Consider the following 15,470-nt stretch of genomic DNA (forward strand, 5'->3'; position numbering starts at 1 on the left):
TCTCTGACATCTGTGAGGAAATAACCCACCTCAGGTCTCTCTTCTTGGGTTGTTGGGGCTTCCTTCTACTGTCACCACACTGTCCTCTGTAGCAGGAGGTATTAAAAGAGATGGATGGCAGGCTTTCTGGCTCTGCCACCAACCAAGTTCCCATTCTATGCCCAGCACCAGCTGGCCATCTCAGTCCTGCCAGCCCAGAGCCCCTGAGATGTTGGTGTGGCCACTGCCTCTGTCTGCCACCAACCTCACAGTTAGATATCACAATACCCAGTGACCCGGTAAAATCAAAACTCTTAAAGCTTATAGTTAACCAATCAGATTTATATATTAGCAAATACTCAAATCCCAAGATGCCTACATGATAATTTCAAGGCCAATTGATAATGGTAAGATGCCTACACAGATTAGACAATTTATCCCAATTACCCTAACCTTTTGATATACATAACTACCTGTGGCCACTTAAAGCCATGCTGGTTCATGTCCACCTCTACTTTCTCCTCCTCTCTCTCTCTCTCTCTCTCTCTCTCTCTCTCTCTCTCTCTCTCTCTCTCTCTCTTCTCTCTCTCTCTCTCTCTCTCTCTCTCTCTCCCCCCCTCCCCCCCCGCACTTAGTTCTGCCTCCCTTTTCCCTATCCAATCACAGGCCTCCTGCTGTACTAATATTTAAAATAGATTGGGCAGGGGAAATTCCTGCCACATCCTCTGTATGTGTCTGTGTCCACCCAGATCTTGAACCTTGTAAATAAGGATATGAGTCCTATTTGAGTTATGGTTCTTCTTGGTTATGTCATTTTCACAGATCACTTCTGTTTGAATTCTATATTCAAATAAGGTGACAACCTGAGATCCTGAAGGATGAGCCTCCTCATATGATGTAGGCAGTAACTACTCTAGATGAGTATCATAGTTGTCTGGCTTGCCTTTACCCTACTAGCAAAGGCATGTAGGGGCTTATACTTCTGCCTTGTCAGGATATAAAGAGATAGACTCCTTCTCATCAGTGAAATCCACAAGGGGAGATTGAATCCCCACGGTACCCTACTCCTCATTAGAATAGCATCAAAGGATGCACAATAAAATATGTAAGATAGAGAAAAAGAATCCCCACCAATGCCCAATAGTAGCATGGAGGCCACTATGAGCAGCAAAGTCTTTGTTCCAGCAGATTGGTATTGGAGACAGGTAGAAAGTATTAATTCATATGCTCAACAGCAGCAGCAGCAGCAGCAGCAGCAGCAGCAGCAGCAACAGCAGCTGCAACAGCAGCAACAACAGCAGCAGCAACAGCAGCAGCAGCAACAACAACAACAGTAACAACAATAGTAACAACAACGACGACAGCTACAAAACTATGAGGTTGGTCATGTGACCTGTACCTGAAGTGCCAGCATTGTCAGCATTCATATGAGGTCAGTCTGAGTTGCTGGTGTGGGTCTGAGTTACCATGGTGAGACTTTCTGAAATACAAAAAAGGAAGGAAGGAAACAGAAGAAAGAAATGGAGGAAAGGAAAGAAGGAAGGAAGGAAAAAAGAAGGAAGGAAGGAAAAAAGAAGGAAGGGAAGCACTAAAGTTAAAAAAGGCAAGAAGATGAGAGAGGAAGCAGAATATTCCTATTTTTTTCTTCCTGTGGTTGTAGTATCAAGATGTCACCTTTCTTCCTCTGCTGATGTGATATCAAAAATGGCTTGTTAATCCAGATGATTTAAACAAAGTCTAGAGTCTTATGCTATGCAAAATATCCAGACAAATAGAAAAAATGAACCAGAAAGGGAAAAATAGTAAAAATAAATTATAAGACCAAGTCTGAACATGTCTATGATTATATTAAATATAAATAGATTAAACATACAGGTAAAAGACAGAGATTGGCAGAGTTGAATTTGAAAATCTGCTTTACCTGACTATATATTGTCTAGAAGAAACTTACTAGAATATGATATAGGCAAATTGAAAGTAGCAGGATGAGAAAAGATACATAGTATGAATACAAATCAAATGGCTAATTAATGTGAGATACAATTGACACTTGCTAGAGAGATGGCAGGGCTACAAAATGATAAAAGAAATATTTAGCATTTCTTTGTGTTTATGTAGCCAACAATTCAGCTGTAGGGTGATGGGACAGAAAGGAGAAATAGATATGCTGACAGGTACCATTGGAGAAATCAATACCTTTCCTGGAACATGCCTAAGACAGCAGGAGTAGAGAAGACACGGCAAACACCATTAACCAATAGGCTTTGGTTGCCACGATGGAGCACTACCAAGCGATACTAGAGTACTCATACCTTTTAAGAGCTCATGAAAAAGATGGCATGATGGACTATGTCCTGGGCTACAGTACATACCTCAACAGATGCAAAAGAGTTAAATCAGAAATATTGTTTGCTCATGTGAAATCAAAGGAGAAGTCAGTGACTTGACAAAGCTGACAGGAAGTTCACTGAACATTTGGAAGCTAAGCCACACTATTTGAATTAACCTATATTAATAACTACGGAGAAATGAGTGTACACAGAACTATAACCACCATAGCCGAGCACATAGCTAAGGCAATTCTGAGAGGCAAAGTTATAGTATTAAATGCTTAGATTGTTATACAAAGATGGTGTTTTGATGACTTTAGTTCCCACTTCAATGGACTGGAAAAAGAAGCCTAAGATAAACCCGAAGCAAAAAAGGAAATAATAAAGATTTGAGAAAAAAAATCAATGCAACAAAAAGCAGTAAAGTAGAGAAAATCAATACAACAAAAAACTGCTTCATTGAGAAAAATCAATAAAATCAACGAAATTCCAACATGATGGATGAAGGAAGAACGAGAGAATATACAAATTAGTAATATCTAAGGAGAAGCAGGGTTATCCCTGTGTCCCACAGACATCAAAATGATAAGAAGAAAATCATAGAAAGAATTTTATACACACAAATTTGGCAACAAACTGCTAAATCTCATCATAGAACAAGTAATCTGGATAGTTCTTTAACTCTTAAGAAAACTGAATTTATGGCTTATTTTTTTCTGAAAAGGAAAAGAGCAAATCCAGGCTCTGATAGTTTCACGTTATAATTCTATGAAAATATATGAGGGATTAACTCCAATTCTTTGTGAACTCTTAAAAACAAGAAAAGGAAAGCAGCAATAAGGAGCTAACGGTGTCCTGGTAGCCACCCCAAAAAGAGAAGTACCTGAAGGAGGGGAAGGAAATTACAGCTTAGCATCTCTCATGAACAAAGATACTATCTTAAGATACCAAGCAAATGCAGTGGCAGACAAGTAGATTCATACACACAAACCATTCTAAGAACATAGGATGAATATTTAAAGTAAGTCTGATCTGCAGTATTAATAGGTTAGAGAAAAATATTATGATCAATCCATGTGCCTGGCATGTTAGTCATAGTCATGTATCACAACTATGAAGCGTGAGGAGCATCTTCTGGTAACAGCCACAGGAGATTGACAGCTATCTCATGTGTAAAGACCAAATGCTTTCCCCATGGTCAGGAGCCAGGTAAGGATGCCAATGCAGCCAATGGTCTGGTACCCAAATGTATGAAGAATGTTTAGAACTCTCCAATACTAAAAAAAAAAAAAAAAAAAAAAAAAAAAAAAAAAAAAAAAAAAAAAAAAAGGCATCAAAATTGCTTTACCAAAGCTTAGACACAGATTGTTCAGTGTTGTTTGGAAAGGTGGTTTGGGAATTGCCAGTTAAAACTAGAGTGAGCTACCTCTACACGTTTATGGCTAAAATCTTAAATGGATGACTCTAAATGCTCACACAAAAGTGTAGAACACCAGGACCTCCCTCCCATTTGCTTTTTGATAGGAATGCAGAAGGGTACAGGTGGTCTGAAGAATGATTGGTGGTTTTTCTGGTTGTTTGTTTGTTTGTTTTTTCTCCAAAACTAAACATAGTTTTGTCACATAATTCAGCAATCACACGGCAAACCCACATTTATAAAAAAAACCTCACCCATGCACAATTATAGCAGAAGTACTCTGGATTATCTAAACTTGTGTGTAACCTCAATTACAAAGTGAATAGTTAGATAAACTGTGGTACCCCCAATATAGTAAACATCTTTAATGATGGTAACAAAAAACGGAGCCTTCACAATATAATTTATTTTTATTTTATGTGCATTAGTGTTTTGCCTGTCTGTATGTCTGTGAGGGGGTGACAGATCTTAGAGTTACAGATAGTCGTGAGCTGCTTTGTGGATGCTGGGAATTGGACCCTGGTCCTCTGGAAGAGCATTTAACTGCTGAGACATCCCTCCAAACCCAAGCCTTTAAGCTATAAGAAGACAAAAGAAACTTCAAACACGCATTGCTGAGTGAGAGGAATTGTTCTGAAGAGACGAATAGCAAATAATTCAACATTATGACATTCTGGGAAATGAAAGGGTGTAAGGCTACAGAACGTAACCAGTTGCTAGTATAGAGGAGTGGGGAAGGAAGCAGGGATGAATGGCTGGAACACATAGGATTTTAGAGTACAGAAATTATTGTAATGGTGGATATATTGCTTGAAAAATCAACCCACTGCAGGCACATCACAAAGAGTGTATGCTAGTGGAGATTGCAGAGTTTGGCTAACATGTCAGCATTGGCTCATTTACAGAATCAATGCAAAATAACACTAGCATTAGTTCATAAAGTGCTAATATAACAAGACTAATGCGGCAGCAGAAGAGTCAGGCAAGGGGATTCAGGAGAGCACTGTAGTTCTGCTCACTCCCCAATACCCGCAAACTTAACTTCTCAAAAAGTCATTTGGCAGGGCTGAGGATGTGGCAGAGTGCTTGCCTCACATGCCTAAACTCTGGGTTTGAGTCCAGCTATTACAAACCATCCATAAAATGATAAAAAAAAACCATCTATTAGTAATTTATAAAACACATTTAGTAGACATCTGATAGGAAATGTGGAGCTTACATTCCCGAAACTCTAAAACGTTGATGAAGGAAACCAAAGAACTAAATAAATGAGAGATATACCATGTTCATGTATTCATTGATTTGACATAGGAAAGTCATTGGCCATCCTGAAGTTGATTCTAAACTATGTTTAACGTAGTCGCTATGAAGCTTCAGCAATATTTTTCTTACTAAAGATGAATGTTCATAAGTGTACTTGATTAGGTAAGAGGACTAGAAGAGCTAGCTAGGCCTGCTGGGAAGAAGCAGTACAACCGATTTCACCACAGCTGTGATGAGAAGAACAGAGATGTCCACACTCATTGGGTCAGTGTCAAGTTCTGGATCTGCTGTTGTGCAGCCATTGTACAAGATGGGAGAAACTCAGCAAAGCACACCTGAAATGTCTCTGTTCTGCCTTGTGGCTGTCTGTTGAATGTGTGAATATGGCATAGTTAATGGTTCAGTGTTTTGAGGTGATGGAAACCTTGCTGGCTGTGGTTATGCTCTCACGGGCGTATACCTGCCTCCCCCTCCAACTGCATCGCCACTGTGCAGGTCATCTGCGAGTCATCTGTGAACCGCCATTTTCGCCCTCTGTGTTCTCTCAGCACGTATGCTAAGGACACCTGGACTTTGACGTGACTTGCCTCAAATTTCTGTTCACTGCCTTCTAGTTAAAATAATTCATGACTTTCCTCAGAGACCAGAACAGACTCTGAGGAGAACCAGATTGTTTTCTAACTATATACACTATGAAAAAGTGTGTGTGTGTGTGCACGCACGTGTATTAGGGCATGTGCATGCAGTTATGCAAGAGCACATGTGCTTGTATGCACATGTATATGGAAGCCTTAGTGTTGGCCTCAGGAGCCACCCCTCTTGTTTTTTGAGACCTGGACTAGGCTATCTGGCCCGTGAACCTACTAGGATCTTCTATTTCTTGCACCCGTGCTGTGTTTCAAGTGTGAAGCACCACATTGGCTTTTAATTGGGTACTAGAAACTGGACTTGGGTCTTTGTGCTTGCATGATGAGCAATTTATGGATTGTGCAATCTCCCCAGTTCTAATTGTTAAAGATACAGAACTGCTGGGTAATTCCTATCAGTCCCTCTTTCAGTCACGAACACTTCCCTGTCATCTCAGCAGCGCATCTTTGGCTCCAGGTGCTCCTGCAGTCACCTCCAGCTTTGTGGATGACCGTTGCTTTCTGTAGTTAGCTATGACTCTTTAAGTTACTCTGCCAAAATTTTAGTTTCTCTGTCCGTCCAATACCAAAGAAACCAATTGCCAATGTTAAATTCTTCTGTGTGAAGTTACCAGATTGGTACTGTGTTCTTGTTTTACTTCAACCCATACATCCATATTGAGTGCCACAAAGCCAAGGATCTGTCCCAGGAAGTGACAGCCAAAAGAATCTGAGAGGAGAGATTTCTATTCTACTTCAGTTTGTAGATGGGATAAAATAATGGTGTTCTGGAAAGTTGTTTCTGACTCACTTCAACGTGTGCTACCTTTGTTTTAGGTTCACAGATGGAAGTGGAACATGAGGTCTGATATTCTGTGAGCTGAGTAATCTGGGAATTATGGGAATTAGGAGTGCCTATGGCAAAGCTAGAACGTGGCACTGGAAAGAGGAAAGTTGGGCTGTTTTTGATCAGAACTGATAGTGCTGGGAACGCTTGATGGTAGGTCTTGAGTGTAGCTCATATGTCTGAAGAAAGCATGCTTGATCCAAGTGTTAGCTCTCCCAGCGGACCCCAAGAACAGTGGCCATGGAAACATGTACCCAAGTGGCCTTGCTGCCCTTCAAGCCAAAGCAAAATGGGACAGGTGATTCATGATGAGGGTAGCATCCCAGGCTCTCCCTTCCAATGTTCTGAAATGTTCTGCGCATGGGGTGAGGGGAGGAGAGTAGGAGATTTGAGAAGGAAGCACAGATGCTGTCTGTCTGTGGAGTAAGAACAGGAGTTTGGTTTGATTGACGATCCATTGGGTGGTGAACCCTGATACTTTTTGGCTATGAATGGTAATAAAATCCTGTGCATAACAAATCATTACACTGGTGAGAAGTGATATTGCTGGTGCTGGGCTTGATGGAAGCTACGTGGGCTGTGGTGTCTTTGCATGCCTGTGGTCTCAGGTGGGATGGCTCAAAACACTGAGACCAATGGGGCCTTTTCCTGTAGGATCGGTCTTTTTCTAAGAGGCCAGTGAACATGTTTGTATTCAGTGGCTTTGGTGCACAGCATTAAGAAGGTGAAGTGCTCTCTCTCTCTCTCTCTCTCTCTCTCTCTCTCTCTCTCTCTCTCTCTACCTCCCTCTCTCTCTGTCTGGGTCTCTATATGCATTGTGTTGTTAATTTTCCAATAACTAAAACTTCCATCAGACCTGATGGTGTCTGAGCCTAGATTTAAAGGAGTGAGAGATACTTGATCCTAGGTGGGAAGAGGTGAGCCATCTCACACACAGGGGTGTGGATGTGGGGCCTTTGTTCCCACTTGGTGATGTTCTCATATTGCACCATGAGAGGAGCACTGGAGATGGCCTCAGCCCTGGACTCCAGACTCACAGTTGCATCATTGAGATGCTCAGCCACGCTGTATGATTCTCTGATGGACTTGGCTCCTCCATCACTAGCTTGTCTATTCTGGCAAACATCAATATATTTAGTAGTGTGCCATTTATGAAGCGATTATCTTTTGGCTGTAAACCCAACTTTACATATCCTGTTTCACGATTATAGGGCATGAGCTCTCTGCAAGGCCCAGTTTTTGCTTTGTCAGCAGGTTTCTCTCTCTATATTCTGCCACTGGGGACCACAGAAGGATGTGGAAGGGCTAGAGAGGAAGAAGTAATGTACTCCTGACACTTTGCTTCTTGTGAATCTTCTGAAACTCTTCTCCTATGACTATCATTTCAACACCACGCTGTAACTGTCCAGGGATGCTCCTTTCTGCAGTGGCAATAAATCCATTTTGCATTTCCCTGGCATCTTCAGAAGCAGCTTCGTTGTGCCCCACTTAGTACACTGAGGTTGTCCCTCTAAGACTCTCTCTTTAGAGCCCCAAAGTTAGCCTTTTCTCCAGACTCCTCACTCTCATGATCCCAGTCCTTTCAACCTATTCTCCCGGCCCCAGAGTAGATCATAGATAGTAGATAGATTTGCTTGATAGACTGGGATTATGTTTCTCTCCAGTGAGCTGATTAACAATTCTTCATGCCCTGTTAACAATTCTTTTTTTTTTTTTTTCCTTTTTGCATATTGAGATGCTCAGACCTGGTGTATGATTCTCCGTGATGGACTTGGCTCCTTCATCACTTGTCCATTTTGACAAACACCAATATATTTAGTAGTGTGCTATTTATGAAGTGATTTATCTTTTGGCTGTAAACCCAACTTTATGTTTCCTGCTTCGTGTTTCTTTGTGATTTCCTTTTCCTTTATATTCACTGGTATTTTTTTCCTCCGTCTGGACCTTGAGAAATCCTCACAGGAAAAGGAAGGGGAGACTAGGAAGTGGGCTTGAGTCAGGAAAGGTAGCACTGTTTCCTGCTCCCATCAACCACCTAATCTTAAATCCCAAAATATTTGGAGCATCAAAACTCATTTTATCAAGCTGGTATGTAGTGTTGATAGCAAGATCTCACAAGGACAAAAAAAAAAATTAAAGACCATCTTTTTTTTTTTTAAAATACAGATGCAAAGTCAAGAACAAAACATCAGTAAACCAAACTGTCATGGTCTGATGTGCTATCTGAAGGGCTACAGGGTAAAGATTTGGTATCCATTGAAACTACATCTTGTACCCCTTCCTCTCTCTATCATTTCTGCCTGCTGTGAGTCAAACAGCATTTCTCCATCAGGCCTTTCCTCCATGATGTTTCTGCTTTGCCATAGACCTAAGAACGATGGACTTACCCAGCCATGGACTGGAATGGTGAGCCACGATAACTCTCTCTTCCCATCAGTGATGTTCTCAGGTATTTTGTTGCAACAATAGAAAGGTACCTAGCACAAATGTAGCTACTTGTTTACTTATTGATTGATTTGATTTATAATTGCTTTTTGCGACAGGGTTTTATGCACTGCAGGCCAGCCTTGAAAGTGATACGTGGTCAAGGATGACCCTAAGCTTTGCAGACATTTGTCACCAAACCCCGTTTGAAGAGATGAGGATGACCCCAGGGACCCATGTGTGTTAAGCAAGTATCACAACACCTCAAATATATATATATATATATATATATATATATATATATATATATATATATACTCAGCTCAGATATAGCATTTCATACAGTGAATATTACTTAATGACTTGGACTTGTCCTAGAATACATGTCAGTTTAATTAGAAAATCTGTTAATGGATAATTTACTGATTATTTCATTATTCCAGTATTACTATTGACATACTGATATTGACCCCGGATCCTTGGGTACGTCAGGCAAGTGCTCTATCAAAGTAGATTCCACCACAGCTCTTTTTATTTTGAGATAGGGTCTTTTCAAGTCTCTGGAAAGGTCTTCAACTTGGCATTCTCCTGCCTCAGCCTCCTAGTAGCCAAGACTATAGGCATGCACTCACTATAGTATAAGCTAAGCAATACTGGCCTTATACATAATTATTTAAAGAAGAAAAATTATATGATGATGTTTTGTAGATTCAAGTACAGTTTTGGATAAAGGTCAGGAATGTAGGTTTGAAAAAAAATTCTTTGTGAGTGATTTCATTAATATGTAATAACATGCAAAATAAACATAATTCTTACCAGACAATAAGGAAAAGGTTACTTTTAAGAAATCATCTCCTTCAACTCCATTCCCTAGTACTGGGAATTTTAGTGTACCATTGTAAAAAAAAAATCCAGAAAAAAATTTAAAAGAATTGTAAAGGGATAGAGAAAAGGGTCATTTTTCACAGATGATCTGATTGAAAGTTTAGACAATGGAAAAGAATCATTGGACAAATTATTAAACTCCAGAAAGGTTTCCAGAAGCAGAATACATACAGAAAAATGAACTATGTATCTATAAACCAGCAACAAATAGAAAGCAAATTTCAAAAAAAAATCACAGTTTTCAAGAACATCAAAATATGAAGAAGTCAGAATGAAGCTTGACAAAGTTCTCTGATGTCTGAAATGACCATGAACTCCTGTGTGGACCTTGCCATGCTCTTGAAAGGAAGAAGTGCACATTTGTGGAAACATGAAGAGGAACAGTTTCGAGAGTTTTAAAAGGAAATACATTGGGGAATATCTTACCATCTGTCAGGACACATCATTGGCCAACAGGTAGTCATTCACTCATAGACTAGTAGGACACAGTAGAAAACTGAGAAACAAAAGCCTTCTGTATGCCTGTCCTTGATTGGTTCGTCAATGGGGAAGGGAAAGGCTTTTTAGTAAGTGGTGACAATTGCCTGTCCATATGAAAGAAGAAATGAGAGGGAAAATGATTAGGGCTGGGGATGTAGCTCAGTGTATAGTTATTTTCTTGGCTGTGCAAGGCCCTGTGTTCAGTCCCCATCACTGAAAAGAAAGGAGGAGTATAAAGGAAAACCTCCATCAAGGGAGGGGTATTTGCAATAGACACAGCTGGCCTGAGAGTAGTGTCCAAAACTCATGATCGATGGGAATTCTGGAGCCAAATTACAAAACAACAAAACTAAGGAAATATATGAAATGTTTGGCTTTCCTCCCATATAAACTAAGCCAAGAAAATCATAAAGTTGCACACCTAGTATGTAGCCATGATTTTACAAGTCGGTAGAGATGAAAAGTGCTGGGGAATTCGCTAAAGAGATTGGACAACCACTGAGAAAGAGTTGGGTTGACTTGGTAAAGCTTAGTGTACTTGTATACTATGACACTGCATCTCCATGTGTGATTCCCTTAACCAAAAGAAACTCTTGCGCGGGCAGGAGACACCCATAAGAACATTCCTAGTAGCACTGTTTGTAATAGCCTTATACTAGAAATGCCCAAACCATTCCGCAGGAGTAGAAATGGATCAATAAATTTGGTAAGTTCATGAAACGGAATACCGCGCAGTAATAAGAACGAATGTGCCTTAGCGACACATGTCATCATGAGCTTCCTTATGTTGGTGTGAATACGTGTGGCATTGTGTAGCGTGTGTGCTTGTGCATGTGGACATGCAGGCCTGCACATGGAAACCTGAGGATGATGCTGTCTATATATCTTTCTTCGATGACCTTCTACCTTTATATTTTGAGACAGGATTTCTCATCAATCATTGATCCGGATAGGTTGGCTGACCCAGTGAGTTTCAGGGATCCCCTTGTCTACAACCCACCAAAGCTGGGAGTATAAGCAAGCACCACCATGCTGGGCTTTTTTAAAATGTGGGTTTGGTGTATCTGAACTTGGATGTTTGTGTTTGTGTAGTACCACTTTATTTCTGAGTCATTGTCTTAGTCAGGTTTCTATTCCTGCACAAACATCATGACCAAGATGCAAGTTGGGGAGGAAAGGGTTTATTCAGCTTACACTTCCACACTGCTGTTCATCACCAAAGGAAGTCAGGACAGGAACTCAAGCAGGTCAGGAAGCAGGAGCTGATGCAGAGGCCATGGAGTGATGTTTCTTACTGGCTTGCTTCTCCTGCCTTGCTCAGCTTGCTTTCTTATAGAACCCAGGACTTCCAGCCCAGGGATGGCACCACCCACAATGGGCCCGACCCCATTAATCACTAATAGAGAAAATGCCTTCCAGCTGGATCTCATGGAGGCATTTTCTCAACTGAAGCTCCTTTCTCTGTGAAAACTCCAGCTTGTGTCAAGTTGATACACAAAACCAGCCAGTACAGTCATTTCTTCTATTCTGGAGAGATGTTGAAAAACCATGAATTCATTAGCATAAAACAGGCAAAATGACATCTTGGTGTAAGAATGAAGAAAATTCTGTGATAGAAACACACAAGTAGGTCTAGTTCATAAACAAAAGAGCATAGACATCACGTGTAAAGTTTTAAGCAAGATGAAATCACAGGGAAGTCCCTGTTGGCGAGATGCTGGGTGGGAGGCAGGTGTTTCTAAGGAGATGGCAAATTCATCTTGTGAACCTTCCTGGAGGTTACACTGTGCATGTTATATGATTTTTCTTTCAAGTATACATGTGTGGTTTAGACTATTCTGAATATGTGATATAGCTGCACTTAAGACATACAGGGATGTACATCACATTTCTATTTCCCTTATTCTAATGTAGGAACGACACAAAGAGTGTGACTATAGGAATCTCAAAATGTTGAACTTTTCAAAAGTTGCTTTCATTTACTATTTTTTTTGCCAAAATAAGTGGCTTTCTGTTTGTTTGTTTGTTTGTTTTGTACACATATTAGTCAGACTTAGAGATACTGAGACAAAATACCTGAGCAGGACATCTTAAGGGAGGAAGGGATGACTTTGGCTCACTGTCTCAGAGGTTCTAGGCTGTCACCACAGTAGGGCCTGGGGGAGCTAAGCAGCTCACCTTGGGGCTGCCAGGAAGCAGAGGGAGGATGTCTGGACATACTGGCTTTTCCCCATCACTCCCACTTTTGCGTGCCCAAGCTCCCAGGCTATGAGAGAAGGCTGCCCACACTTGGCATAGATTTTCCCCATTTAGTTCAACTTTCTGGAAGCAGGCTTGTAGAGACAGGTGCCAAATTTGGCACTGTACCTTACTAAAATCCCACAAGGCACTAATGAAAAGCCAGCACTTTCTGTGGTTCTTAGTAGCCTATCACTTGTGTGTATGTGTGTGTGCGTCTGTGTGTGTGTCTCTGTGTATGTATGTATATATATGCGTGTGTCTGTGTATATATGTGTATGTGTGTGTCTTTGTATATATGTGTATGTGTGTGTCTGTGTATGTCAGTATACATACATACATATATGTGTATGTATGTATATATATGTGTGTGTCTTTGTGTGTCTGTGTATATATGTGTATGTGTGTGTCTTTGTATATATGTGTATGTGTGTGTCTGTGTATGTCAGTGTGTATCTCTGTGTTTGTGTATGTGTGTGTGTGTGTCTGGATGTGTCTGGATGTGTGTATGTATGTATGTGTGTCTGTGTATGTGTGTCTTTGTGTGACTCTGTGTGTTTCTCTCTGTGTGTATGTATATGTGTGTCTGTGTATCTCTGTGTTTCTCTCTGTGTGTGTATGTGGACCTGTGTGTGTCTCTGTGTGTCTAGATGTGTGTGTGTCTCTGTGTATGTCTGGATGTGTTTGTCTGTGTGTCTGTGAGTCTATGTGTCTGTGTGTCTGTGTATGTGTGTATATCTTTGTGTGTCTGTGTGTCTGTGTATTTGTGTGTCTCTCTGTGTGTGTATGTGGACATGTGTGTATCTGTCTGTGTGTGTCTCTGTGTATTTGTCCATCACTGGGAACCCTAATGTAATCCTCAGAAGTCAGTGGCATGCTGGCGATCCAGAGAGACCCGGAATGGCCCATAGGCTCACCCTTGTGCTCATAACCTGGAGTGGAACTCCAGCTCTCATCTCACCATCTGCACTTGCCTCTGGGGAGCAGCGTCACCACTTAAAAAGGCAAAAGCAACAAAACAGCAATTATGCAAATTGGATGGAAGAAAAGCAGTAGCCTCCTGTTGGAGGTAATTTCCTCATAATGAGTGTTGGAGGAAGCAGGAGAATGGCAAAGAAGAAGGTTAAAAAAAATATCAGAAGTGTGTGTGTGTGTGTGTGTGTGTGTGTGTGTGTGTAATAAGTGCGTGAGGAAAGCAGATGCATGTTGTGGAAGTCATGTATAGAGGCAATAATCTGTGACAGAAAGATTTACATAATACTCTATCTGGGCAAGTTCCCCCATTCTAAAGAGATGGCAAAATGCAGACAGCAGGCCTGCCTGTAATGAATCTAAATCAGGTAATAATTTGCACTCTCAGATTATACCTCACCCCTGCCTAGTATCCATACTTGCCTAATGGATCCATTACAGCATAGAATCAGGAGAGCAGAAGTTATCTTGACATGTATGTGTGACATAAAGAAAAGGAGCCTTTTGACAGTAGGATGCTATTGACAGGGACTGTGGATTTGGGTCTGGGAAGCTATCCATGCTTACCTAAGTCTTGATGAGATGTTGGTTTCAATGCACCCCTCTCAAACAGCATAGAGCACTCCAGGTTTGAAGGGACATTGGTTCCTGCCCGAAAGGAACCTGTACCTTCAGTCAAATCAGTTTGTAGACCAGTAAGGTCCCTTTCCCTTTGGATTAAGTGTTAGAATGCTTCCTTCTGGCCTGAGAAGGCAAACAAGAATATGAGATGCTATATGTGGCCTAGAATAGCACATTAAAATGGAGCAGGGGTGGGCTTGGACTGCTTTTTTAAAAATGAGATAACCATTCTTACATCTCCAGAGGACTTGGAGTGCACCCCCCCCCCCCAACGTGTGTTATGTTGGCCCTGATCTTTTGTGTGCATGTCTGCTGCTGATCTAGGTAGCAGTCAATACCCTGGACACCAGTGTCCCCCATCCCAGTTTTACAGCTTCTAACTTTACTGTGCCATAGCCAGGAGCCATTGTGGAGTTCGCATTAGATGCTTAATACCATGTTACCTAAGTTTCAATTAACCTGTAAATCTCAGTGTAATGTTTAATGATAGCTAGACTCGTGGATGGCTGCCATGATGGCCTTCAAGTACATTTCACAGGTATAGAAAGGGGAAGTCTTGTTTCCTCAAGAATTGTACAGGTAACACGTGATCCATTGCGTGCGACTATCCTGCTTTGGAGCCACCTGCAGAAGAGCAAACAGGAAGCAAACCGTGGGACCTGCTGCAAGCACAAGCGTTGTCCCTTTCTCCCAGTCTTTTTGCATTGCCTTCAGATCATCAATATGGATAAGAGAATGAAATGTACGAGGAAGAGAATTCACTCAATTCAGCAAAGGAAAAGGGTGTTTTATTTGGCGACTGTGTCTGATTTGCTGAGGGATAGCCTTCCTTTTGATGCCAGCAACCGTCAATGACTAATACCCATTTATCATCATAAAATGAAGATTTAGACTTTTTTTTAAAGAAAGGGAACCCCCCCTCCACACACACATACACACACACACACACACACAAATTCATACAAAGGACAATGTAAAGGGCTGTCTCTCAAGGGCAGGCTATTACTTGGACCTGCTTAGAGGCTAAGGCTTTCTCAATGGGATTATACCCCCTCCCATAACCTATCAGTTGTCTGATCAGAAATTCATAACTCAGCTCAGCCAGTGCTGCAGGCCTGCATTTAAATAGGCAAATGCCAGAGCCAGGCTCTGACATTCTCTCCGTCTCTCTCAATCTCTCTCTGTCTTGGGTCGGCCCTCCTTCTGATCTCATTGCCATTCTTTTCCTCCCCTCCCCCCATTTTATTTTGAAAATTCCTCCTCATGCCACCATCTTATATTAGGCATGGACTAACACGATAGGAAGTTATTAGAAATAGGGGAAGGATGGTGGCCAGAGAGGCAGGCGCCGTGGGGGTTGGGTGCAGGGATCGAGAAAGGAGAAAATG

Source organism: Arvicanthis niloticus, chromosome 18 (assembly GCF_011762505.2).
Source record: "Arvicanthis niloticus isolate mArvNil1 chromosome 18, mArvNil1.pat.X, whole genome shotgun sequence".
Classification (NCBI taxonomy): domain Eukaryota; kingdom Metazoa; phylum Chordata; class Mammalia; order Rodentia; family Muridae; genus Arvicanthis; species Arvicanthis niloticus.